This window comes from Ochlerotatus camptorhynchus, unplaced genomic scaffold, assembly GCF_037179485.1.
Source record: "Ochlerotatus camptorhynchus isolate MF236.1 unplaced genomic scaffold, CSIRO-AGI_Acam_v1.1 ptg000038l, whole genome shotgun sequence".
Taxonomy (NCBI): Eukaryota; Metazoa; Arthropoda; class Insecta; order Diptera; family Culicidae; genus Ochlerotatus; species Ochlerotatus camptorhynchus.
The window spans coordinates 45,898-72,495 of NW_027040529.1; the positions used below are offsets into that span (position 1 = coordinate 45,898).

At 37.9% G+C, this 26,598-nt stretch overlaps 1 long non-coding RNA gene across 1 annotated transcript in view; it reads right to left on the reverse strand.

Moving 5' to 3' along the window:
* Positions 1-15,566: 15,566 nt before the first annotated feature.
* The window catches only part of LOC135711952 (uncharacterized), a 77,356-nt gene continuing 66,324 nt past the window's right edge, over positions 15,567-26,598 (reverse strand). Inside the window, exon 3 of the long non-coding RNA XR_010518515.1 lies at positions 15,567-18,253. This is a non-coding gene — a long non-coding RNA (uncharacterized LOC135711952). The remainder of the gene's footprint in view (positions 18,254-26,598) is intronic.

The following is a 26,598-nucleotide window of genomic DNA, read 5'->3' on the forward strand; positions in this document are numbered from 1 at the left end:
GTCATACACACACTTTACCTTCTTTTTTTGCATCTTGTAAATAAGAATTATCATTGAAATATCTCATAGCTTCATAAATCCGAAAAATACCATTTTAGCTGTAATGAGCATTTGCGAGCTTGGTAGTAAAACAAAGTGATTTAAAAGTTACCTAAGTTACACACTAAATAAATGTTTGATCATTAAGAACCATTCAATAAGTTTCTCAGAGATTACCTAGCCCGTGGCTAAAATCTCCTTAACAAAGATTAAAAAAAAAATCAATCAGTATATTATAAACACCAATATGAACTATTAGAGCAAAAGATCAATAGAAAGTTTATGACAAACCCACGGTATTAGTCAGGGTGTCTACTACCTGAAAAAATAGGAAACCCGGTAATCCTAGGAAATTTTATTTTTCATGCAAATACAGGGAAGCCTCAGAGAATATTCAAAAACAAATAACATTTTTGTTCTAGAATATGCATATCTCCCTCAAATTTTAAATTTGAACAAGATGGACTAAACAACTGTAATACTCCAAGAAAATTTCAAAAATCTGGAGTAAAATTCCTAAACGGTTATAAAGGCTCATGGAATTTTACTATAATTTCTACGGACCTCATACTGGGACTTCTGGGAATCATTGAAAAAAGCATCAAGTGCAATCTGCTTTCAAGGTATTTCTGATAAATTTAGATTCCATTTGAAGCCTGAGATAGTTTTGGGTAGAATTTCAAGAAAACCCTGATTTGAATTTAAAGTAATTTTTAAGGAAAATCAAAGGAACTTCTGGGGAGCAGATCTCCTGAAAACTTCGGAAGAAAATTCCAGCGCATTCTGAAGATAATTTCAAGAAATTTGTGGTATCGAATCCGGAGAATAAGCCATTGATTTTTTTTAGAGATTACTTAGGGAGTGAGGTGGATGCTTACAAGAGATCTCCATAGGAATTCGGAAAATAATTCCAGGAGAGTTTTCTAACTAAATTATTAGGAGAAATCTAAGAAATTTGTGAGGAGAAATGCAAATGGAGACTTTCAATAAGAGTAGAATTCCACAGGATCCAAAGGTGAGGTTCAAAAAGAAATCTTAAATGAGTTCAATGAACATTCTGAGAATTCTCCAAACCGTTTCTTACTCAGGAGGATTTTAAGGTAACTCCGAGGAAAATTCAATTAAAATTTAATTCGGAGTATAGTTCGTACGAAATGGTGAGGAATATTGCAATGGAATTGCGAAAAACATTGAAAGCATATTCTGGTGATATTTTTTAGAGAATTCAGAGAAGGGTTCCAAGTGAATTTCTTCCTTGATGTTCCGGGAGAATGCAAAGCGAATGCTAAGAAGATCTTCAAATGAATTTTCAGACAAATCTTCGTTGAATATGGAATGGACTATAATGTGGTCCTCAGAACCACTTGAAAGTTCCTTAAATTGTGCTGAAGCTAATTAACCTACCTAACGATCATGGATTTTTTTTTCCTTGATTTGTTTTCCGTCGATCTTGTTTTCCGTCGATCTTGTTTTCCGTGCTGAGCACCAATGCTACCGACGCCAGGGAGGCAGCTCCCACACCTGGACCCTACTTATCGACCCATCAACTCATGTCATGAATCGGAGACCAACGGCTTTACTTCCCCCGTAATCAGAGATGTTATGCCTCAGAACATCCCGGCGGTGCCGACTGGGATAGAACCCAGGCCTGCTGGGGTGAGAGGTTATCACGCTTACCACTACACCACCAGCACCGCTATCATGGATCTTCTCTAAGGTTTTTACAATTCGCTGTATTTCTCGAAACTTCTATAAAATTTATATACTTTCTCTAATGTTAACAGAACTGCGCTGATGTTCTCTGTTCTTTCCTGACCAGTTTTGTAAGCGTTTACGGTAGTCGACACATTTTGTGTGATAATTGACTGCCTTTGCCTTCGACACTTGCAAAACAAGCTATCATAGTATAGTACTAAACTAAAATGTCATATGACAGGCTCTGCCATACGACACTGTCGCGGAAGATTGTCACGAATATATGTATTTTAGTTTTTCTCATAATAAGAAATGCTGCTGTTGTGCTTGAGTGAATTCTGAAAAAAGCAAGTAATGATGTTCTAGTACTATCATTTCTAATTAGAAATGGTTTAATTTACACCAAATTGAGGAATTAGTCGAAATCACACATGTCATATGATAGTTATTTGATAATTTTCTTTTTGCTCGAATGTTATTCGTATTACGCGTATCAGTCAAAAGATAAGCAATTATAACGGAATTTAAAGGAAGTAAACCAACCCACTCAAAACTCTTCATAAAGGGATTCCGTTAAGAGGTTCGACAAATTTAAAGGGTTATTCTACCGTTTGTGTTGTGTGAGAGAGACGACGGTAGAGCATAAGTGTACGAATACTAACAGACTGTCATGCACGACAACGAGGCGAGTGTAGTAAAAAGCATTTACGGCTTCAACACCTGTTCCTGACGTTCTCGAAACTTCTCTAATTTTTTTGCAGTTCTCATGAAGCTTGTTGTGCTGCCCTGAATTTGATTGAACTGTCCTAAAAATGTGAGCTTCTGAACTTATGTTCAGACCTCAATACATCTCTGAAATTCCATGTCCCACTAATTTTCTGAAATTAATGGAGCGGAACTCCCCCTGAAATTCCCCTATTTTCAATGAAAGTTCCTGAAGTTATCGGATCATCCCATTACTAACGGAGTGTAGCATTTTGATGTCTTTTGGAATGTTTCTATCTGTGTCCGTTTTATATATTGAACAGTCTTTGAAAATGAGTACCATTAAACTAATAATGTAATTGAATTGGGTTGTTAAAACAGCAAAAAAGTGGTTTTCTTCCATTTAATTCCACTTAAATAATGTTTGTATCCATATCCGTATGTCGACAACAATTAGTGTCTTCATTGCTTTCAAAAAGAAAAAGACGTATCAAAATCTAAGTACTGATCCCCTAGGTAAATATGTCAAGATCACAGGTGTAAAATTGAAACAAATTCTATAAACATTAAAAATCCACCACTTGAACAAACCTGAGCTTACGATTTAAGTTTAGATTGGATTACACATGAAGTAATTATCCCTGTCGTTATAGCTTGCATGAGTTGATTTAAATAACAATGTAACCAGAATTACAGGCTGTAAAGCTCGTGTTAATTATTCAACCATTGCAAAATTCATACATTCCTAGCAGTCTATTCACAGATCATCAACCTATAATGATTGCTTGCTACGGATGAGATGTTATCTTGCGGATTGTAAAATCCATTGGAATTAATTACCAACATTATGCGATTCTTATGATATTTATTTGCATTTAAATGCATATTCCTAAACACTTTCAAATACAGATGAAACAGTATTAGTTACTATGCTTCTAGATTTTTTTAAATTTTAATACCGACAACAGGTAGTGTGGCTACCATCATAAGGTACCATTATTAACATGTATCTGATTATGACCAATCATAATTAACTGTAAACGGCGCCGGTGGTGTAGTGGTAAGCGTGATTACCTCTCACCCCAGCAGGCCTGGGTTCAATTCCAGTCGGCGCCGCCGGGATGTCCTGAGGCATAACATCTCTGATCACGCCTTCCTTCGGATGGGAAGTAAAGCCGTTGGTCCCCGGTTCATGAGTTGATGGGTCGATAGGGTAGGGTCCAGGTGTGGGAGCTGCCTTCCTGGCACGTCGGTAGCATTGATGCTCAGCACGGAAAACAAGATCGACGAAAAAAACAAACCAAAGGAAAAAAAAAGAAATAATTAACTGTAAAATACAGAACTAATGCGCGGAATTAGGTGCTGCGCAGAATTATGGCCTTTTATAGGATTTAACTTTGCTGGTTAGCACGATCCATACTAGAAAATAGTCAATATGTCGAACCTGGTTTTGTAAACAATTACTTCAATTGTAAATTTGTCGAAACTACGTCCACGAAAATTAACACCAACCAGATGATGGAAAAACATTGTCCTAGGATAAATGACGGCATCGGTAAAACCTATTTTCGAAAACAACAACAGCGCTCCACCCTTCATTCGACTGCTGAATTGAATTCAATGGCGTCTCAATGAGTTAGGACGAAATTTAAACTCTTATGACGGAATTGGAGTCAAGAAGCGGTGTTATATATTTATGAATATCTCATCAATTTGTGATTATTTGTCAAAACTAATGGAAAGGTAAATACATTTAGAAGTCATCTTTAATAGTTACATTCCATTATATATTCAAACCCGATCGTAATCGTTGTGCATAGTATGACGTTGGCAAGCTATCAGTTTTGACAACTTGACGTTTGAAGTCACACGCAGCTACGATGCTCTGACTATTTGCTTACCATCAACCTTTTCGTTCGATTCCTAATGCAAGTCAGCACTGTTGCAAATTAGTTTCACATCGCTGCCAGAAAAATGCTACGATCAATCCAATACGTCCTTGAAGATCGCCATGGTTTGGCGAAGGGGAAAATCTGTGTCCATGGAAACGGAAATCAGAAACTTCGGATCGGTTTTATTTTCAAAAACATCCAGAGACGCTTCCTGGTCGAAGCTGAGTCAAAAAAAAAAACACGCGCCGCTTTCTTATTATGCCGAAGCCGCTCAAATGTATGGCTTTAACAGCACGACTTGACTACGCAAATCGCAAACACGATGGAGGGTTTGCGGTGAGGAGGACATGGCCTACTCGCGATAGTCACGCTGCTCAACCGAACAGAAAATATAAACAAAGATGGCCTTGACCACTCAGCTGCTGCTGGCTGCTGAGCCGCTATACCGCTACTTTGCATGGTATGGGCACTAACGAATCTATTATCTTGTCTGCTCGACGACGGGCTTTATGCCTACAAACGAATGACTAACTCTACACTAGCACGCATTCCATAGCAACTTTTACCCGATCGATGGTGCATGATCTTGAAAGTGAATTTCAATGTCATTGAAAGTCGTTGCATGTGTTGCTGGCGGAGCGCCACTTGCCCGACTGGCTGCATAACGAACGATGACTATATAGTTGCTAAGATGGGAGGTTGTTGGACCGACTGAGGCTTGAGATCCACGCACATTGCATCCATTAGTGGTACGTTGCGACATAACATAGTTGAATTTAACAGAACTTCAAAGTTAGTATAGTTAGTTATCTTTATTAAGGAGACTTTCAGCCGAATGCTGGTTCGTCTCCGGAGCTCAAAGTTAGTATGGCAAAATGTATAGGAAACGGAACAGAGCTATTCAGTTGCTAGTCAAAAATTAAAAATAGCGTGATTTTAATCATACCTGAGACTTAGATTACGCAAACTATGCAGAATAACTTTGTTCAAGATCACAAATCGATTAGACTTCTGTGCGGAAAGTTACTAACTATTTACATTACACCAAGTGCTCCGCGCATACACTCATGCTCATATACAGTAATCTTTCCATTTTTCCACCGCTGTTTCTCGGCAGTCATTCAACTAATTACGCTGTATGTGATTAGTGTCAACCATAAACCTGTTATCTACAGAAAATCAGCTAAATTGGTTAAAGGACAGCCGAGAAATAGCGGTGGGAGGACGGCATCACCCACGGCATAAATCGAGGGATTACTGTATACGCTTGTACGCATGCGTATAGGACTAGGCCTAAAGTAAAAAAAAAATACTTTTTGCTCAGGAATCGTATCGATTGGCGGTCTTGGACAAAGTTGTTCTGCATAGTTTTAAAATAACTATCAGTCAATATACAGTCACCAAGATCGTTCTACACAGTTGTAGGAACCAGTGCTGAGATTTGCCATTGTCATTGACAGACTTTCGCGCGATATTGACATCACATAGTCACTTACCGATTTGATCCTCAAAAAAACCTTCGTCAAAATCTCATTCATGTTTTGCGTCAATGACAAAGATTCTCCTGGTAACAAAAAGTGTAATATCAGCACTGGTTGGAAGCTCAATATATGTAGATCGATAGAGCAGTGGGGAGCAGGAGCCATACAAACTTGACCCACCCTACACAGATAAAAATTCTGAATTTTAATTGTGATGTAAACATTCATTCACGTAGACTTGTATTTCATTTCACGCAAACGAGCAACTTGCAAGCAATGTTGTTTACAAAGATGGGCTTTTGTATACAATATTTGCTACATTTCATGAAATGTGTCAGAACTTCACATGATATATAATGTAAACGTATATTATTTGTGACGCTCCATTTATGTGCATCATATTGAACAGAAATTTACAACACTTTTTCGAACTGTGTAGTTTTCATGGTAAGGTAGGCAATGAACCAAGTTTGTGCTGGAATTCAGTAATTTTGACGCACGCCTAACTTTTCAAAATAGCGTATTCGATATTTTTCAATAAATGAAGTACGAAAAGATCAAAATTTGTACTTATAGCTGAAGTTCTACGATTATAGTCAAATTTTAAGTGTCAATTGTGTCCATTTAAGAAAAATTGTTATTTTTGATATGCAATCAAACATAAGTTGAAAAAACTTAAAAATATACTTTTAATTTTGACGAAAATTTGTGATTATTTTCAGTGTGTATTTTTTGACGTAGGATTACGTCTTTTGGTAACATATTGGGGGTAAAATTTCAAAAAACCAAAATCGACAGCGTTATAACTTTGTCAATAGCGGATGCATTTTAATTCTAAACACACCAATCGATTGGAAATTTTTCTACAAATCTGCTATAATGAACACTTTATCAATTTTCAATAGGTCACTATTGAAAATTACACAAATGTCCAACTGTTGAAATGGTGATCAAAACTATCACCGATTGCCTGCAAAAAGCGCTTTCTATAACACAGATTTCAAAATCGAATTACATCCGGTTTCGCCAAACGGTGCTTATTCAATCACCGCGTGTGGTGGTGTTCGGTCAGCAGCAGCAGCAGTGCTTTCGGTGCATGCCGTTGAACATTGTTTTCCAGGACACACACAAATTTGCCTGCAAGCAGCTAGCTGCAGACCAACGAAGATGGAGAAAGAAGCCGCACCGCTACTGATCGGCATGGAAGCCAGATATACAGACATGTCTGTATTTATACAAACATTTGATGATGTATACAGACTTCATACAGAGGAGAGAGAGAGAGAGGGCATTAATATCCATCAACATCAAAAAAGGATTTCAGTAAATATATGCCAAAATTCAGGGTTGTTCCAACTACTCGGATGTCCCGAGTGAGACTTCGCAGATTTCACCTGAATTTGAATTTCAGATTTAGGGTCTGATGTGAATTTGGTACGGCCACTAAGCCAGAATTCAACAAAGTTTCAGTTTTAATCATTTGAAGACTCCTTTGCAATGATTTCAACTACACATTTTCAAATAGATATACCTAAAGGCTTTTGTAAAAAATAAACCTGCCATAAATTTCTCATGAGTCATAGCTTCTTCTCCACCCATGAAATATGTAGAGGAATTTTTCTCAGTGCTGCTTTTATTCAGTTCAGTGGTCAGTCAATGGTCTTATAATCTACACATAAATGTATCGATCTTATAAATTTACGAAGATAACATGATTACCAAGTAACCATCAAGTCCGTTAATAACCCGATGAGGGCTCTTTTTGCAATATAAGGCTGATATACGGTTGTATTTTTTTTTCTTAGCCGTATACCAGCCTTATATTTAACGTTTTGCATTGGTGGGCTTGATGATTAATTGGGTTATGCAATATGAGACATATTCCTTAGGAGAAATGGACGGCAGTTTTTTTAGAATGAGAACACAGAAGAAATATTCTGTAACTCCCAGAACGAATTTGAGTATTTGAAATCTCTAAAATCTCTCAGAACTTCCACGACTTTATCAGTTCCCTGAATACTCTCCGAAGTTCACTGTACGAATCAGTAGTTCGCCATATGTCTCAGAAGTTCTTCAAGTTTTTTCATTCAGGTACCTAATGCTGATTATCTTGGAATTTTTCTGAGAAGCTCAGAGAATTTAAGAACAGTTCAGAGAGCTTCATAGAAGTTTAGTGCACTCAAGCAAATGTTAGACAAGTTTCTTTCGTCAGTGTACTTCACAGAAACTCAGTGAAATTTAAAGAAGCGGATGGGACTTAATTGTAGTTTCTTTCTTCTTCTTATTCGCACTTAAAGCTTATTAGCTTATTGCGTTATCTCAACTTAGTGTTCTAGATGCACTTCCATACACACTTAGAAATAACTAATTTTACACGTGACGGAATCCATCTTTGACATAAAGGATCAGACGTAAACAATTATTTCATGTAAAATTAAGTGCTCCGAGACTGAAAAGTTCGTTACTCGACGAAAAGTACGTTTGATTGAGTTGAATTGCGCGTCTGTTATGACTCATTTTTATGTCAAAATTGACGCTCGTATATGTCAGTCTCAGAGCACCTAAATTTACATGATTTTTTATAAGTGTGTAGTTATTAATTGAGAGGTTTACCTGTATACCTGTACCATTTTTGAATTAGTATAATTGTATGGCAAGTATAATCATACTCTATGCTCAGGGAAGGTCGAGGAATTTTCCAATTTGTGTAAAATTCCTAAAATGGACCGGCCACCCTTCAGCATGGTCTTGCTTTGAAGTTGCACCTTGACCGACTGAACTAAGGGAGGCCTATTAGTTTAGGAAATCTAAAAAAGACTCAGTGGTCTTAAATGATATTTTGTTGAATTTCAGAGGAGTTTAGCGAACTCTACAGAAGTCTGGCAAATAATGGAGAAACTTCTTGAATTTCAAATACGATCAATGGACTTACGAGAAAATCAGAGAAATTTGAACGCATACTCATTGCAATGAAGGAAATAACAAGAATAGAATACTCAGGAAACACCTCAGATAAGTTTGGGGGAAATTTAGAGAAGCTTAGCAACCTTAGAAAGGCTACTCTGAGAAGTTCAAAGAAACTTTAAGGATGTTTATGGTAATATTAGAGAAATTCAAGTAGTTCAGGGTTTTTCAAAGAAGTTCAGTGAATTAAAAAAATAAGTTTAGGAAATCTTGAAATTGGTTTAGAAACCTTTTTGACCGTCGATCTTGTTTTCCGTGCTGAGTACCAATGCTACCGACGTCAGGAAGGCAGCTATCACACTTGGGCCCTACCTATTGACCCATCAAATTGAGTTTTCAGTTTGCTCTCACTGATAGCAGAAATATTTTTCAATGTGATGTCGCAGAAAGATTGTTTTGCTCTCAATTTTGATATTTTACCCATTAAAACGACCAAAACGACAGCAACCTGAGTAATCATTATCAGCGAAATCACAACATCAAATTTAGATTTCAATTTGATCTTAGACTTTGCTCGGGTATGGTCTTCTAATGCGAAAATATCGTTAGGCTTTTGGAGCTTCTAGAGTTCCCAAGGTGATTTTGTTATGGATATTAAGTTTCCAGTTTGGAGAATCAAATATGAAAAGTAATTCCATTGACAGCAACATATTGCTCCATATGATGATGTTTCACGGCATTACAGCTTTGAAAATTCATCTATCAACTCATTCTTTCGCTGTTGATGCATCAATAAGCGAAAATCGTGATTTATTCAATCTGCCAACCGCTTGAACTGCAAACCGGTAGCCAGCCAGCTAGCAAAACGTAAACAAGCCCAAAATTGAACCCCTGTTGGTAGAAATCACTTCGTGCTAAGCCGCGCACATTCCAATGATTGTACGTACGTTAGGCAAATGTTTGTATTTGCTCAACATTCACAGTTTAGCATCCGTCGACAGAAGTTGTTTCAGTTCATTTACACATGAGGCAAGAACAAATTTGATACCCCATATTGTCTTCCAGCCTGTATACGATGAAGTCATTTGCACTTCCAACCCGGTGTTTGTTTTTTTGTGGTCACATGCAAATTTTTCAACATCCAGATTTTGAAAAACCGACGTCACAGACTGAATTGCTGTGTCGATTATTTCGAACCGGTTTAGGCGTTCTCAGGGAAAGGTCATCATTTCGACAGTCATTGCCAAAACCAGACAAGCCATTCCATTATTTGGTGTTTTGCGAATAACATGTCAAATTCTATTGGAATATTAATCAATTATATCACACCTCAGCTTAGAACTTGTAACATGCCTGGGCCTACATGCCCGAAAAAATAACGTAATAAGGTATACAACTATTATACTAAAACGCTGATCAATTAATTTATACTACAGTTCTTGTTGAAAAAACAATTTTAGGTTTATAGTGATCGCATATTATCAATCATTTCTGAAACAATTGGTGATGTTTAAACAGTTTTTGGAAAGCAAAAAGTCAGACATTTATAAATATATTCACATTTATGGTGATTTTTATTGAAATTCGCTGAGATTTTTCTATTTAAACTGAATTTTAATTTTAGACCTACGATTACGTCTATTGGCAACATATTGGGGGTGCAATTTCAAAAAACCAAAAACCGATCACGTTACAAAAAATGGTCAGGTTTTGACCACTTATAACTCTGTCATCATGGAGCCTCATAGCTTAGTCAGTAAAGGTACGGTATTACCAAATTGAAACCATTTCGATATTATTCAATAAATATTCCCTGAATTTTAAGAGATTATAAACGAAACGATTCCCTTAATAATTTTTCAAATTATAAATACACAATTACCCTAATCATATTGACCGCAAGAAAAACAATTCAAGCGTTTTTTACTATTTGGCGAATAGGTGATTAGGTATAGTTACCATAAAAAAGCTGCATTTTCCCGAACACATTTCCGCATGAATGATAACAGAAATTGTAGGTTTAAAATACGTATCATTGTGCTTGCCACACAATATACAAATTCATGCATTGGTATTGGCATCGAAAGCTCTCAATTAATAACTGTGCATTTATAACATGAAGTTAAGAGCACGCAATAAGCTAATATGCACTAAGCAATAAGCTTGAAATGCGAATAAGAAGAAGAAGAACTCTGTTATCAGCGGATGGTTACTATTGAAAATTATAGAAATATCCAACTGTGGCAATGGTCATCAAAGTTATCACCGATTGCCTGCAAAAAGCGCTTTTCCTAACACAGATTTCAAAATCGAATTCCATCCGGTCTCGCGGAACGGTGTTTATTCAATCTGCCGTCTGCCGTCATCAGCACAGCAGCGCTTTCAGCGCATGGTGTTGAACATTGGTCGCCAGTACACAACGAAAGGCTGCACGCAAGCTGCGAGTTGCAGCCCACATGAGTGTCCATTCACCGAAGAAGGAGGAAGAAGCCGCATCGCTACTGATCGGACTCAGTAGTTCTTCGTGAGTCGCTGTGGGCCATCTATTACGAGCGCGTCACCCTCGTTCCAAACAACATGCAACTCACCAGCCTCATATGTGTTGAACACCCTAATAATAAAAATATCACGACAAAACGGTCCTTTTCAGAATCACCATAAATTTGTTAAAGAGTATTTTCTGAACATTTGTCAAGGTCATCAATCGAATGTCAGTTTCCATAAGTTTAAATCTAACATACCATGTATTTTTAAGGCAGCATTCGGAGTGTAATTCCAAAAACCAAAGTCGATCGCGGCATGAAGGTGGTCCGATTTTGATCCAGAGATGATGGATTTTGATTCTTAATACGTCAATCGATACGAAATTTTTCCACAAATCTGTTAAAATTAAGACTTTATCAATTTTAAAAGGTCACTATTGAAAATTTCCCGAATGTTCAACTGTTGCTATGATAATTAAAATTATCACCCATTGCCTGCGAAGAGCGCTTTCTCTAACACAGATTTCAAAATCGAATTTCATCCGGTCTCGCCGAACAGTGTTTATTCAATCATCGCGTGGTGATGTCCAGTCGTTATCAGCAGCAGCAGTGCTTTCGACGCGTGGCGTTATTGTACATTTTTCTCCAGTACGCAACGAAAGGCTCCCCGCAAGCGGCTAGCTATCAGTGATGGAAAAGTTCGCGAAAACTCACTATGACTCACGAACTTTTCCCTTGGTGCACTTCATGAAATATCGCGAACTTTTCCAACACTGCTAGCTATCAAGGCTACCCTACATAAATGCGTCCACTGGTTTTGAGTATTCAATGAATTGCATAGCGCCTCCTATAAACTTCAGAAACCCTGCTCAGTTTACGTTGCGGAGCTAACGGCTATGTCATAAGCGTTAGAGCAAATTGCCTCACTTCCCCCTGACCATTACTCCATTTAAACGAACAGCCTAAGCTCACTGGAAGCTATTCGTTCATTGAGGCCGATGAAGCACTCGTCGATACGAATATGATCTACCCTGAGTTCTTTATCTAATTGCTCTTACACTATTACCTTGGTTTGAGCCCCATCTCATTGCTCTATTCTGGGTAACGAGAAAGCGGACTCGTTGGCTAAGGTGGGCGCTATAGAAGGCGTCATTTTCGAGCGACAAATCGCCTTCAATGAATGGCAACAAAAGTCGAATGATGGTGATTTGGGAAGATGACTACACTCTATTCTCCACAGGTGTCGAACAAACCATGGTTTAAAGGGTTGGGCATGGACCGTGACTTTATCCGCGTCATCTCTAGGCTCATGTTCAATCACTTTGCATTAGACTCACATATCTATCTAATTGGGCTCTCAGACAGCAATCTATGCGCCTGTGGTGACGGTTACCACGACATCGAGAATGTTGTTTGATCTTGTACTTTATACTGTGTTGCCAGATCTGAGTTGCGTGAATCCCTTAGGGCCCGAGGAAAGCAACCTGTTACACCCGTTAGAGACGTTCTGGCCGCGATCTCGAATATATGAAATTGATTTCCAATTTTATAAAACGGACCGATTTGAGAATTTAAGAGTCTTTAGCAGTTTTCTTTTTTATTTTTTTTTTTGATTGATGTGCTTCGTTTCAGCTGTCTCATCATTTTTCCATTCACCTTTCGAGATTCTTGTCACTTGTCCGCACTGCAGTATTTCTTCCACGTTCATACTCCAATGCAACGGCGACGGAGGTTAAAACGACAATTCATCCCAATGTACCTTATCTCAAGTCCACATCCAACCTGTTAAAAAATTGTTGTCCTTAACCTCGAGTAAAGTTCTATCCAGTTAGAATCCAGAATCACTTATTGTGTTGCAGCGGCATGGAAAGTGACCGCTGCAAGAATTATTTTACAGCGGTTTGTTTACCTAGGCGCCCACTTTCTGTGGTATAAATTTCACGGTGTTTCGTGCAGTGAGTCAAAAAAATTTCCAGATGGAAGCCGAGAGGAGAGAAAAAACTCTGCACACCCACGTTGATAATCCAACGTGGTCCGCAATAAAAATCGCAAAAACGTTGAAAATCGCCAAATCAACCGTGTATGATGTGCTCAAACGTTTCAGGGAGCGAAAGAGCGTAGATCGAGTGCCTCAAGGTAAGCGTCGTAGTGGAACATATGACCGCAAGCTGAACCAGAAGGTGTTGAGAACCGTCAGAGCAAACCTTGGACTATCAGATAATGTAATCGCACAAAAATACGCTGCTGCTCGCAGTACCGTTCGAAGAATTCGTTTGCGAGCAGGATGTCGTTCTTATCGAGCCAGCAAGTTGAAGCAAAGTTTCGTCACCAAAACTTGAGCTCGGAAATTTTACCAGCAGGTTTTGACGAAGTACCAAGGATGCCTGTTCATCGACGATGAAACCTACGTCAAAATGGATTTCGGACAGCTTCCTGGCCACAAATTCTACATGGCGACGGCACGAGGAGATGTTCCTGTGAAGTTTAAGTTTGCTTTTATGGACAAATTTGCCAAAAAACTGATGATTTGGCAAGGGATATGCAGCTGCGAAGCAAAAACCAAAGTGTTCGTGATTTCATCGAAAAAAACATAAATCCACCCAACTGCCCGCAGTTCCGGCCCATCGAGAGATTTTGAGCAATAATGAAGCGGAGGCTTAAGAAAAGTGGAAAAACGGCTCGGGACGCGATTCAGATGACCAAAATGTGGAACAAATGTGCCAAGAAAGTTGACTCCGGAGATGTGAAGCGATGTGATATGATGGGAGGAATAAAGAAGAAAGTGCAAATTTTCATTAGAAACGAAGATAAATGATTTGTTTTGACATTTTTTTTTTCCTAAATGTACAGTGAATTACCTTTGTATTGATGTATTAACCTTATTTTTACGTCAATCCGTTACCGAGATACAGATGATTTTATTATTCCAGATTCTAAATGGACATAGCTTTAAGCCGCGAGTATTCGGTCCCCGTTCTACTAACTTCAGTCATAAGAAATAATGCTATTATACATTGAATTACGGCTCCGCAAAGCAAACGCAATTGAACCTTTACAAATAAATGTTATTATAAAAAAAGGCTACCCTCAAGAGTCATCACGACAAAACAGTTATTTTCAGGATCACCATAAATTATTGTTGTTTAAGAGTATTTTTCTATTGAACGTTCGCTTGCCTTACTGCCAACCGCATCACCCTCAAAGATTTTTCATAATGTACCCAGCAACCACAAGTTTGTGGTCAAATGCGTAACAGTATTGAAGGGATCTTGTTAATTAACCAGAAACACTTCGAATTAAGTTAAGGTTTTCTCCAGGACGCTTTGAAAATGCAACAATATCTCGAATTTATATGGTTGATCGCAAATATCTCGAGAATGGAAAATTTGATCAAGAATCTCCTTCAACCAATTTTCACTTCTTTTTTTATTATCTATTGAATAAACCAAAAATTCCCTAGCACAGTCACCGAATATTGATACCGAGCACGTAATCCTACGTCAAATCTACGGTCGTGTCTTGGATACTATTCCTTAGTTTTCTATTGCTAGGAAATAAATTGAGATATCGGACTTCATATATATCACTTCGATTTCCCAAATCAAACAATTTTGGGATATCTCTCAGGTTCTCAAAAAAAATTCTTATACATGAAACCTCAACCATGCCGCGAATCTTGACAATTTTTCCCATTAAATATATTTATATAGCTTAGAAATTTTACTCAAGATCTCAAAACCCTCTACGTCTACCAAAGATCATGAAGATTATTTAAAGTCTGGAAGCTTGGAGACTCCCAAATTTTTAAAGTCTTAGCTGCAGATTTTGTTACTTTTTAAAAACCATTTTTTTTTTTTTCTCAATATAAGATATTAAACCTAATTTAAAGTCCACCATTGACCAGGCTCGAGGTTTTTGATTGACTGTTTTTCAAACGAAGTTTATAAATTTGCTTAAACGAGTATTTTGTTTTATAGCTCATTATTTATTTATTCATTTGTCTTCATATTTTACAATGATAATCACATTTCATGTCTTAGGCAGGGATCGGGTGCAAGCATTTTAAGTCGTGCAGCACATTTCATTCATCTTGTGTAATAGAGCTGCCGCTCTAGTCTCTTTCTGTCTCTCTTTGTTTCTACGATAGTGTACTTTATCTATAACTGTAGCGTTGTAGGATAGCTAGCATCAGCGTTGTTAATTTTCATATCATTCGATTGAAGATGAACCAATACAACTATTCAATCGATTCTGTGAAAAATAATTCTGTCGTGCCACCATTTAAAGAGCCCTTTTCTCATTCGAACCTCATCGTCACTGTCAATTGAATCACCCATGCGTTCAATTTTACACTCAAGGCTCCATCGATTAACTTTTCTTTTGATTTTTGAAGTAAATATATGTATAAAACTACCCTAAAATTTTGGTTTGATTCTAAACATTATAAGAAAATTGGCATGACATTTTCGGTGTCGCAATAATTTCGTGTTCGCCCTTTATGTCAACCCGATGTCGGATCAATGTGAGGCAAATTTAGGGTAGATGTCGACCCAATTTCGGGTCGATTGTGGGTTCATGTCGGGTCAATGTCAGGTCATCATCGGGTTGGGGTTTGCTAGAAGTCAGGTTGGTGTCGGGTTGACTTAGATTTTTCGCCGGAATGTCGACCAGAGCTAACTCCCCTTGTGAAGAAAATTACACATCGATCTTAAAAAAAACTCTCTTTAGGAAAAGCATCAAAATTTACATTTTCCTACAGACACTGCAACATATATTATATGAGTGTCAAAATATTATGCACCCAGCCTAAAATATGCAGTCATTCTTGTAAATCTCTAAGCCACGTCTCTCTCGATTGAAAAGTGCTACTCCCGTCATAACACCGCGAACTACTCGATTGTGCTATTCGCAAGTAGCACCTGAGCTGTCCAACTACTCTCTCTTAAATATGAAATCTCTCTCTCCTTTGTCTCTTTCTCCTTCAAAATTTTAGGGACGCGCTCCCTTATTTTAGAGTAGCACCAGTGTTGTTTGCACCACTCTGAGTTTTTAGTTAACTTTATCAAGCGAACACCTACATATAACACCGCACCAGTAACCTTTTAATTTTACGTTGTACCCGTATTGTTTATTCTAGACATGTGAAGATTATGATAGAATCAAAAATATGCAGCGCTTAACCTATTTATTGTCAATCCCATAAATTTTGAATTACCATTCAAAGTAAGTCGTCACAAAAAAAAACACATTATCAAAGCTCCAAAAATATATATTTTATGTAACTGTTTTAATTTTTTCTTTCGGAAACAAATGATTTTTTATTATATTTTTTTCCATGGCTCCTTCAACATATGTACACATATGTTTGTGAAAGCCTGTACCAAAAGGGAAGCTGTAATATTTTAGCAATTCTTTAATATTAAAAATATCAGGAAAATTTTGCAAAATGTGTGTCTTATTTTTTAAACATTTTCCAGTAGCATATTTGATGCATGTCTGCTAAGTTAGAGTTGTATTCAGAAAACATATTCAGTATATATAATAAACAAGAATGAAGCAAATGTATTTGAAATTTTATTTAATTATAATTAATTATTATTGTTGCAGTTTCTTTCTTCTTACAAAAGGTTTGGAAAATCAACTATCGATCCAAGGCCTGAAGGGCCAAGTGTCATATACCATTCGACTCGACGAGATCAGAAAATGTCTGTTATGTTTATGTATATGAGAGTTACACAATTTTGGGCAACCTGTTTCTCAGCAACGACTTAGCCTAATTGGACGCAACAGCAGCTAAATGAAAAGTATTGTGGTCCTTGGATGTGGTGAATATTTTTGGAATTAGTCAACTGGTTGCGGACATATATCCAGAACATTATGCAGTGAATACGGGTCGTGAGTCTGAATTATGTTAATCCCTTCATGTAACACATCAAATCAATCAATATTTAACTGTTTGAGCATCCAGGCTGAAATTCACCACATCCGGATATGTTCCGGGTACCCCAGGGAAAAAAGCCAATTTCAGACATGGACCAAAACCTTCAAGTCACATGAGAATTCAAAAACGTACGAGTGGTTATATAAAGTGCAAAGGACCATATTGGACACATCCTGACATGTTTCGGGTACCCCAGGGGAAGTGGCCAGTTTTAGACTTGTACAAGACCCCATCATGCGACACCTCAAATCACATAAGCATGCAAAAACAAGTGCAATGGTGGTTATATCAAGTGTCCAGGATCACATCCGGACATGTCCCGGGTGCACCTTGGATAGTCTCCAGTTATTTTCAAAAGTCAAAATCCATGATACGACAATTGAAATCAATACGTACGTAGGGTCAAGTCCCACTATAGGTGCATAAATTCAGTTTTTTTTTTCTGTAATTGGTTGACATTATTTCAATTTCAACAATTCAAGCATTTATGGAATTTTATAAATCTAGTTGATCCATTATGCTGCGATATTTTAGGGTATTGATTAAAAAAAAAACGGAGAACAAAAGTTATTCCCGTTCATTTACACAGGCAAGAACAAATTTAAAAGCCCATATAGTCTTCCAGCCTGTATACGATGAAGTCATTTGCACTCTCAACCCCCGATGTTGATTTTCGCATATATTTTTTTCTACAACCAGATTTTAAAAAATTGACGTCACAAACTGAACTCCTGTTTCGATTATCTCGAACCGGTTTAGGCGTTCGCAGGAAAATGCTATTATTTTGTCAGTCATTGCCAAAACCAGATAGGTCCAGGTTCTCTCTACATAGCGAAATACTTTGCTATCTCGTTCTTTGGTGTTTTGCGAATAAGATGCAAATTTTGAATGGAATATTAATCAGATTAAATCGCAGTGCGGCTTAGAACTTGTTCTCTGCCTGTGCACCAGCCCTATATGCCTATAGAATAGTTGCAAAACAAGTTTTAGAACAGCGAAAGTTAAAACATACCAGTTAGTAACCAGTAGTAACAGGAACCGCTATTTGGTTGCTTCGATTTTATGACAGGTGGCTACCACTATCATAGTAGTAAACAATTTGTTGTAGCGTACCTGAAAAAGGAAAAAGAAAAAGAACACATTAGAACACATTAGAACAACTTAGGAAGGTTGGAACTGGTGATATAGCGTCTGATTTTGATTACATAGTCGTTATGTAAGTAAAGAGCTATGTTGTTATTATTCACGCAAACGTGTGTTTTTGTCATAATTTTATCTCAGAAAATAACAACTGCTCTCAGATTATCATGTACGTACTCTGTCCATAAATGCATAACAGTCGCATGTGACTTTTTTTTAATGAGATGTCTTCTGGAATCGATTATTAACTATCTGAATATTAACATAAAGTGAACTATTTTGTTGTGAAAATATTGAAAAATACCAAAACTTACTTATAAATAAACTGTGTTTTTCTCGGCATGCTGTTTTTCCATAACTGTTACAAAAACCAAAAGAGAAAGACTGCTAACTGGTTGACCACTGGGTACTGCGAACTCACTCAATATGCTTGACAACTGAGATCCAGTGTCTACTATGGTCGCTATATTTTAGTTTGGAGGATAGAATTTCGATCTATCAAAAAGCAGAACCAATTCAATGTATTGAAGACCAATTATTGAAAAGTACTATAAACTTTTATACATCTCATAATTGCTCCTAGAGTCTCTGTTAATCGCAAACAACTTTTCGACATATGTTCGGTACTTCCCGCTCCATTGTTGATCATGAAAGATTATAGCTCCCACGGTACAGGCTGGGGGGAGCTGTACGATGATAACTAACAATGGAGAAGTAACACGTTTGGGTGGTCCATCCTCGAATGGTAGCAGATTAGACCTCACCTTTCGCTCCAATTCACTATCGTTGGATTGCACTTGACATGTAATCCAGGATCCGCACGGTAGTGATCATCTGCCGATCAAAATTTCGATTGCCAGTGGGTTCAACTCGTCAGAATCCGTTAACGTCGCGTATGATCTAACACGTAACATCGATTGGACTAAGTTCCAATCCGCGCTAGGCGATACAGTATCGTCAGTGGAAGAGCTTCCGCCGTTGGAGGAATATAATTTCCTCTCTAATCTCATCGTCGACAGCGCACTTCAAGCTCAAACACGACCGCTCTTGTGGGATCAACAATGCACGGAGGTTTACCGTTAAAAGTCCGACGCGTTTAAACGTTTTCGGAAACGCGGAACACGCGAGCATTTCGACGCATACACATCTCTTGAACGCGAACTCAAGAGCCTCATCAAGGCCAAAAAACGGGGTTACTGGCGGCTGTTTGTAGACGGATTGTCGCGCGAAACGTCTATGAATACGATTTGGAGTACGGCGCGAAGAATGCGTAACCGGTCTACTAATAACGAAAGCGAGGAATACTCGGATCGATCGATTCTTAAATTCGCGCGAAAAGTGTGTCCGGAATCCGGATTCTGTGCCGTCGCATTGATTCCTCGCGAAACCGCGAATTCGGTAGACGAAATCAGTCAGCCTTTTTCAATGGTCGAACTTTCACTCGCTCTACTTTCGTGTGGCAATTCTGCCCCGGGATCTGATAGAATCAAGTTCAACAAGTCGCTAAGAGGCGCATGTTGAACTTGTACAATCAGTTCTTGGAGCTCAATATTGTTCCCGACGATTGGAGACGAGTGAGGGTGATAGCCATTAAAAAGCCTGATAAACCCGCGTCGGATCACAATTCGTCATTTTGACATCCAACGTAAATGTCTAATATATGGATCATTAATCACAACTTGAAAATCTTATTACAAAAGACGTCCTCACGGTAACTGAAACAAATCACGAGTATGTAATAGTTTATCGTTGGTTATACCTCCTAAAGGGCGAACACGAAATTATTGCGACACCGAAAATGTCATGCCAATTTTCTTATAATGTTTAGACTCAAACCAAAATTTTAGGGTAGTTTTATGCATATATTTACTTCAAAAATCAAAAGAAAAGTTAATCGATGGAGCCTTGAGTGTAAAATTGAACGCATTTTCGCTTGATGCCCTCCATCAAAGTCTTTACAGTGTCATCCGGTACCAGTTTCTCAGTTTTTTTTTCCATTTTCTTAACATGTCCTTCTCGTCTTTGACTGTCTTGCTCTTCCGAAGTTCCCGCTTCATTATTGCCCAGTACTGCTCCACCGGGCGCAGCTCCGGACAGTTTGGCGGATTCATGTCCTTTGGAACAAAATGGACAGAATTGGCCTCATACCACTCCAGGACACTTTTAGAATAGTGGCATGATGCCAAATCTGGCCAAAATAGCGGAGCGCTTCTCGAGGCACTCAGATTTGTAGATCTCGCCATTTACTGTGCCCTTTGTCACGAAAGGCTCACTCCTCAGTCCGCAAGAGCAGATGGCCTGCCAAATGAGATATTTGGAGGCGAACTTCGACATTTTCTTCTTCTTAAATTTGTCGTCCACATCGAACTTGCTCTTGCCGGTGAAAAACTCCAACCCCGGAATTTGCTTAAAATCTGCTTTTATATACGTTTTGTCGTCCATCACACAGCAGCCATATTTTGTCAGCATCTTCTCGTAGAGCTTCCGTGCCCGAGTTTTAGCCGTCGATTGTTGCCGCTCATCGCGGTTTGGGAAGTATGTATGTAGTCCAGCTCTCTTCTTTGCATTCTGGACGTAGCTCTGCGACATGCCGATCTTTTTAGCCAAATCACGGCTTGAGACGTTGAGATTTGCTTTAATCATCCGCTTCACCTTTCCCTCCGTCTTTTTGTTCTCCAGTCCCGGTTTTCTTCCAGCTCCTTTGCCGTGGTCCAACGTCAACCGCTCCTGGAACCGCTTCAACACTCTGGAGACGGTTGAATGGTGAATGTTCAACATTTTTCCCAACTGCCGGTGCGACAGGTCAGGAAATTCCAGGTGTTTGGAAAGAATTTGTTCTCTCAACTTGCGTTGGTTCACCTCCATTTTCGTTGAATCGAAAAACACGACTTCGAGTTTGACAGCATGTACACAATACACATCAATGAGAAAGTGTGCAAAATTTGGTTTATTTTTACCCAATGGTAAAAAAGTTATGCCCTGTTGAATGTGTCGCAATAATTTCGTGTTCGCCCTTTATAAAGTGCTTGGCATCGTTCTACAGTTTGTAAATTCGAGAAGTCATTTTGCAAATGTAGGACTAGACATACTGCCACTGTTGAAAAGCAGCATTAATACGATGAAACGCTCCTTTACTATGGAAAACATCTCTTTTACTGCGCAACAGAAGCTTTTTTTAGAAACTTATTCTAGACGCTTCGCTCCGCTCCTATGACTAAAAAAACACGGACAGGACAGTAAATCTGAGTAGCTACGCAGCAAGAGTATTTTTCCAAGGTTTAGGGGACATTTCATGAATATTGCAAAAACTATTTTCCCCTAGGAATACCACTCGATCGAGAATTTCTAAGACAGCAAAATCAGTAGGGTTTCGATGATCCTTTAATCTTAAAATACAGTCAATATTGCTATAAGCATTAGTGACATAAAGTAGATTTAACCAGATTTTCCTAGACCCAATAACAACATAATTGTATGTGACCCACGATGATGGTAGGAGTGAAACGTAAACAAAATTGTTTTCAGAAGGAATCATGATTGAATCCTATTCAAATATAATTCATTTTCATTCGATAATAAATAATATCGGGGACCACCGATAATCTGACCGTTTTTAATCTGAATACTTTTAAGTTGGAACACTGCTAATCTGCATGCCATGCAAATCAATTTTAAAATCGCTCAATCGTTATTTAGCACATGGAATGGACAAAACCGAACTGGAACGATGCGAAACGGAACGCAGAATCAAAACAAAGCCAGAAAGAAGCTCGCTTTTTATATTCGTAGGCTTACTGGCAGTTCAAATTAAAAATTAATTCGGTTAATATGCACGAAGTACCGTTCAGATTAACGGGGTCCACTGTAGATAAAAGATGAGTTCAAAATCAAAATATACCTTACTCGAGTTGAAATTTTTCAAAAAATAAAAGTAACTCAGTCATATTTATCAAAGTTTGGACCATGATATTCTGTTTTAAATTATGAACCACTGGCGTAGAAGTGAGTGTATTGTATCATACACACTTAGAAATAACTAATGTTACACATGACGGAATCCATCTTTGACATAAAAGATGAGACGGAAACAAACATGTTATGTAATATTAAGTGCTCCGAGACTGAAAGGTTCGTTGTTCGACGAAAAGTACGTTTGATTGCGCTATATTTCGCGTCTGTTATGACTTAAATTTATGTCAAAATTTACGCTCGTATATGTCACTCTCAGAGCACCTAAATTTACATGAATTTTTCTAAGTGTGTACTATACAATTTATCATCACTAACCTTCAAACTTTCATCAACCCCACTAGCACTTTTTACAGAGTTCACATTGCACAAATAACCATTGACGATCGTTGAAAGCACGTGACAAAGGAAGCATTTGTTCTTAAACATGGAAGATAATTTCGATTCCCGTCACGTTGTTTGCCCGGTTGCCTGGAGGGAAGACTTTGTTTACATTCTTTCTTCATGCTTGATTAATTTTGATTTTAATACGTTCGCTTGTTTGGCGCCTTCCTTAGCTCATATCAGTTTTATAGAAAGACCACGCTGGAGGCGATGGTTTCGGTTTGGTCCGTTAAAGGCATTTTTCAGGATGAAAATTTTCTGAGCTTCTCTGGGGAAACAGTACCGTTATACAGCCACACTAGGGCAGGTTAGAAAGCTATCCAATAACAATAATTGAGAGCGGGCGCAAAGTTTCATTTGGGACGTAGCCGCCAATATAAGAAGAAGAAGGTGTTCGCATATTAAATAACCACGTCCATGGATGTTGACCTCGGTCAACAATTCTTAACCAACGATTGCGGGGCTCATCTACATACAAAGAAGGAACGATTGACCATTACGGTTAAAATCCCTCAAAAATAAACACACAAACATCAACAAACAAAGCGTGTTCCAAATTTGGAATATGATTCAGCTTCCCTGGAACCCCACTGGAATGATAATATTATTAACGTTGTTTAACATTGAGACGAAAAGCGGCTTTCGTCGAGCAGCTTTGCCGGTAATGCAAACACCACCATGACGTGGATCAATTGCAATTGAATGTAATGGAGATAGAGATTCCGTTGATCTTGTAACGGGTGCTTGGCAGGGGAGAATATCCCACGCGTCATCTAATGAGCGGGATTGTTCTACTGCGTGCTGACACACAGAAACTACAAACTAATGCGGATGAGATGGATACCGATGATAATAGGCGTATTTAGCGAGTTGTTTTTAATAGGATCGATCGACAGGCTAGTTTCGACTATAACACGTGAGCCAACAGCAAAAGGAAAGCAATTGATCTACTGTGAGGCGCTTAATTATGAGGCAGCTGTTTTGCGTGGCATGTTTTTGTGTTTTTGAATTAATTGCTGGTCTTGGCGGAATATTACGCTTTAGCATGTTGAAGCCCTATTGGTTTCAACTTCTAGACAATCTACTGAGTGTGTAGATGTGTTTTTCTTTTTGTCTGATGTTTACCATGGTAGGTTGTTTTGATCGATGTGTGACACGCAGTTGTGAGATGTTCTGTATTTTAGCGTGATTGTTTACGTTAGAATTCTCATTATAAAGACCGGTTTAATGGTTGATGAAATAGGTTTAAGAATCGTTACTAGTATTAATTTTTTTTTCAATTCATAGATCAGAATTTTCTTAATTTTCGCAAAATAAATTTCTCTTACATCCAATGTAAAGTTGGATATATTACGTCCTCTGTATATGTTTCATACAACAAATTTAATGGCAGTTCTTGCAATGTACTGCAGTGTGCAACATGTAGAATGCATATTTCTGTATAAAACTTTCACGAGATGATTTTCTATACGCAATGCAATTAGCCAACTTTGTTCGAAAAAGCTATCATAAAAGCTACAAAATTATTATAAAAACTTTCTGACGACCACATTATACAATATGTTCATGTCGCGAAACATTGCAAATTCTGCATATTTTTGATGCAAATCTGTAATAAAATCTTACATTTACCCAGTTGAGTGCAGTGCTCGATATAAGGAGCTGATCATAAACTATGCAAACAGTTTTTGATAGATTTTAGTCCCCCCGACTAGACTACCCAAGTAACCAACAAGCCCGTTAATCGCCCTTTTTGGTATACTGATATAAAGTTCGGAAACCCTATATTTACCTTATATCGCAAAAAGGGCGATTATCGGGTAGTTAACGGGCTTGGTGGTTACTTGGGTAGTATGCGTCTCCATCGATTTATAGCGACTGCAACTTGGTCACGACGCATGGTAGTCTAATCGCATAGGATTATTGAGCGAAAACCCAAAGCATGATTACTTCAAAATCATATAACTCAAAAACGAGAAAAATACAATGTGTAAAAAAGCCTAAATTATCAATTCATGAATGATGGAATTTTTTATATCCTCAATCCCAGAGAGTACCTTGTCTTCCTTGGTGAAACTATTTAACAGATGTTTCCATTTGGCATACTTTCCTGATAAATGGAAAAATGCAAAAGTTGCAAAATCCAGCTGATGCTTCAATAAATTTGCTTTCTTCAATAAGTAATCTTTTGAAAAGATAATTTTGATGCTTCACATCAATACGAACTAGATTTTTGCAGATTAGCAGTTTGGATTTCGCCATGGTCATTCAACTACTCATCAACACTTAAGAGTTACCAATTTACTTCACTCAAACAAATCTGAAGGCTGCTCAACTGGAGTTGCTCTTCTAGACATAGAAAAAGCATTCGACAGTGTTTGCCATAAAGATTTGATTGCTAAAATTTTCGTTTTCTACTCTAGATTTTAAAACTCGATCAAATTTATTTAACTGACAGAACTTTGAGGTTAAATCTGATCGACTACCTGTTAGAGCAGCCAACCAGCAACCAAATGTAATAAATATATAAAATGTCTGTATCTTCTTATAAACAGGATTTTCAAACTTTGATTGACGAATAATCTTCTAATATTTAAACAGTTTTTTGGACTGGCCATGCTTTACACTGCGCCAATATGGTCTAGTTGTTGAATAACCAGGAAAAAAAAACACGTCAAAGGATTCAGAGCAAAGTTCTGAAGATGATTTTGAAGTTGCCTCCCTGGTACAGTACTACCGAGGTACATAGAATTTCAAATGTTGAGAAATTACATCAAATGTCCACCAAAATAATAAATAAATTCAGGCAAAAGTCGATGCAATCCTCAATTGCAACGATTCACTCTCTTTATACTTAGATAAGATTTAGTTTAAGTTTTTAGTTTTAAGATGCCAATTCTAATTCACATGCAGGTATAGAAAACATTTTAAAATATGAATTCCCAAAGCAAAACCAATGTAAAAACACTTAGATAGGGTAGATGATGGCTTCGGCACCCATTGACTGTTCTCGGCAACCAAAATTTGAACGTTAATTTCGCTATATTTTCTCACCAAAACCCTTCGCTGAACGACCAAAGTCTTTGAGTTTCAATCTGATTTCAACAACAAACCTGTTACGTCAGGTTTCTCGTCAAATGAAACATAGGCACTACAAAATACGACTGATTTAGAGTTGACGATAATAGAACTGCTGGTTAACGCGTACTTCAAATGGAAAGGTTGCCGAAGAAAAAGAGGCTGCCGACAATAGTCACACTCACCTGAGAAGTTTGGAGCGTTTTAAAAACGTTTTCGACCTGTTTTGGACAATTCTGTCAATTGGAATGGATAGAATAGCAAGCAGCAGATAAATGTTAACAAACAAACACTTCATATGTGTGCGTTACGCTGAGAAATTGCTAATAGAAGTGTGGACTCTGCTTAGATTGGTGAGAATTCGTAAATTCCCCTATATATCATAACGAGTAAGGCTGGTAAGCTACTGTAGTAGCTGAAGCACCTTGGTTAAAATTAAACGCAATTTATTTCGAATTTGTAACATATACCTAATGTGTTCTTGATCAGGTTAGCGCCATTTCGATATTGCATATATAACGCCGAATGAAAAAACGCCTACTTGGCTCAAATTCTACGACTGTCAAAATATCAATGTGCTTGTTACACAAGTACGAACGTAAATAGCCTTAGAGAGCTCTCAATTAAGTGAAAGTGCTTCAAGTACATTAGTTTAGTTTATTTTGGCATAGTTTATTTCGAAGATTCGAGTTAATACTAGTTTCTTTTTCTTGCCATAGCGGCCTAATTAGCGCGAAATAGTATAAAACACACCAGCGGGGTAATATGAATATTATATTTGATAAATTAGTACTTTTCAAGTAAAAGACTTCTTCTTCTTCTCCTTTCCTTATTGACGGCAATCGAATGTGCAGGAAGGCAGCTTCCACACCTGCGTAGGATATCGC